Source organism: Falco punctatus (genome assembly GCF_963210335.1).
Source record: "Falco punctatus genome assembly, chromosome: 4".
NCBI lineage: Eukaryota > Metazoa > Chordata > Aves > Falconiformes > Falconidae > Falco > Falco punctatus.
The window spans coordinates 64,632,199-64,634,969 of record NC_137583.1 but is presented as its reverse complement, the minus strand read 5'-3'; positions in this window follow the sequence as shown (position 1 = coordinate 64,634,969).

Genomic DNA, 2,771 nt, shown 5'->3' with positions numbered 1-2,771 from the left:
TCCAAGTTCAAATAATTCCTGTAGAATAAGAAATTTATCCACTAAAGTGTTTCAATACATTTTCTAGTACTAATCAAGAATTTATATCTTATATGGCTGTCATGGTTAGTTTTAGTTAGATCAAGTACATACCAAGCAGGAATTTTGATGACACAGAAATCTGTCAAGCAGTCTACTGCCTTCTGTAAAAACAGGACAAAAACACACATCAGATACCAAAAATTCCATTGCTTTCTAGAAAACACTGGGGAAAAAAAATGATTATTGGATTTGGCACTAGGTGACAGTTTGTTTTTCATAAACATTTAAATTATTTTTATTACGAAAAATCATAGAAAAAGACTAGTGAGTATGCACGTAAGCGTGTAGTATCACAAATGGAACTAGCTTATTTAATAGCTTTTGTATAAAAACTTTTCCAGAGTTGCTGAGGCCAAAATCTCTTTACTTACAAAATTCCGTTCCTAAAACTCTTTCGTAAGAATTTAAATGTATGTTCCTGCCTGTAAAGAACATTAATAATATATTAATCTTTAAAGTAAAGCCCTAAACTTTCACTCTGTAAGTGAATATCTGGTTTAATACTGTCCCTATCTCTGATCACTTCTAAGAAATTGATATCTAGTTGCTTTTACATACAGTTCCTTTCTCTTAAATGTGCCATATGACAGCACATCACTTGATAGACAGGACTGAGGATACTACCTTTCCTGAGAATTAGTTGTTTATTTCTCCACCTGTTACAGTTTCTGTTATACTTAAAAAGAGATAAATCTCACTTTAGGATTGTTTTCTATTTCTAAATGTAGTGTGAGTCTGGAGAACCCCTAATAAAGTTATGTTCCTGGCACTATTCTTAGCAATGGAATATGTTAACATTTAGTACACATTCAAGTATCGGTCACGTGCCTGAAGAAATGGCTCAGAGTTCATTGCATTTGAAATGCTGGTTCTTTGATCCCTGACACTGAAGGGAAGATGGAGCAGGTTTCAACTACTTCTGGGAATGATTGCAAAATACACTGCATTTTCATACCTTTCTGCACTCAACCTGGCAATCTTCTGTCTGCAAGACTCTTTAAGTTTCAAAATACCATTTTAGGGTAAAGAGTAATGAAAGCAGTTCTAAAACAGTATTTACTAACTTGGAAAGATCAAACATGTTTTAGAATTCTGCTTTCTTTCTGCAATACAACTGTTTGGAAAAGATTAATGTGATAACTATGGTATACTTCCAGTACTTTTTGGCAGGAATGTATTGAAGCTGGTTAATTTTCACATTTCTGCTGTTAGAAGAGAAAGAAAAAAAAAAAAAGCACTATCAAATCTCAGATTTTCAGATCAGACTACGTGTCAATCAATAACAGCCTATAATTTTCAAGGAAATTCACTTTGTCCAAATTCAGGCCACGCAGTAAGTCTCTAGACAGCTCTATCTTCACAGTCTACATGGGAAATATGTCTCTAAACACCTTAAATGAATTACAGTAGGTTATATTCTTGTCTTTCTTTTTCAGAGCCCTTTCAGAGGAGCCCCATTAAAGGACTCAAGTGTATATATTAATAGAAACACTGTTAATCAGCTCTTTTGTCATTTCCCTCACACTCCATCCTCTATTTTTGAGACAGATAACTAAATAAGTTCAGGGAAGCTTAAATTAGAAAACATTGCCTCTGTTATATTAAAACCTCCACGTTGCTTTAATTTTGGTTACACCCCTTTTTCATCTCCCCAGACAATCAAACTCACTGATTAATATTGCTGAAGTCAAGTGATTCACAGCTTTCTCACAAAATCAAGAGATGATTATCACTAATCAATTAACTGGCTACTCAGAGTATGCAAGTGGGGATGGTCACTGGAAAGTGATCATTTACAGGTTCAGGGCTTGCTGGTGGGGTTCAGTAATTCTCAAAGGTGACATCATGGCTTTTATGTGATTATTCCAGATCACCAGGGGAAGGTGGTACCAATTGTCTATCCTATATTATTTAAAGGGCTAATAGAGCCCTTTCCTATTATCCTATGGATAATAGGGGCATGTGTCTCTTACCAAATATATTTGAAAAGGAGTAAGCCCATAGTTAATATATTTTGACAAGATTTCCTTTTGATGTTATAAAAAAATCACAATCAGGTATTCAGAAATCATTACAGCATTAACAGTTTTAGATTTGAATGGCCTTATTTCTGTTTCCTGCAGGGAGAAAGTGTCCACTTGTGTCTGATGTGCCATTTACTAAGAATTATCCACCATCTGTAATGTTAGGACTTACTCCAAAATCCTTTGAAGTGCATGGAAGGATTTGCAACAGCAGAGGATTTTTATTAGGCAGCTACTGCTCTGAATTTTCAAAGCTGAATGCACTAAATTCTAATCCTTCGATACTTAAAGGTGTGGATATTTTGAAGGGGTTTAAACATAAAACTTTGAGAGTGGAATCACCATGATTCCAGTACTGACACTGTACATATCTGGATTCTTCAGCAGGATATAGTCCTGTTTTCATTTTTGGAAGCAGGGTTTCTAGGAAACAATGTAAACAGGAAAAAAAAAAAAAGTAAATAAAAAAAAATCAGGTATGTCTCTTTTGTCTTATTTAATACACAAAACCTAAACTTCTACTTAAAGCTAGAATGTCTTTGGAAAGGATATCTATTGTTTTAACGTACTTGGGCGATTGGTGAATCAGGTCTAAAGAATCTCATTTTACAGTTCAAATGTGAAGTCCTGAAGCATAATGACATGTCAAAATTTAAAGGGAAGATG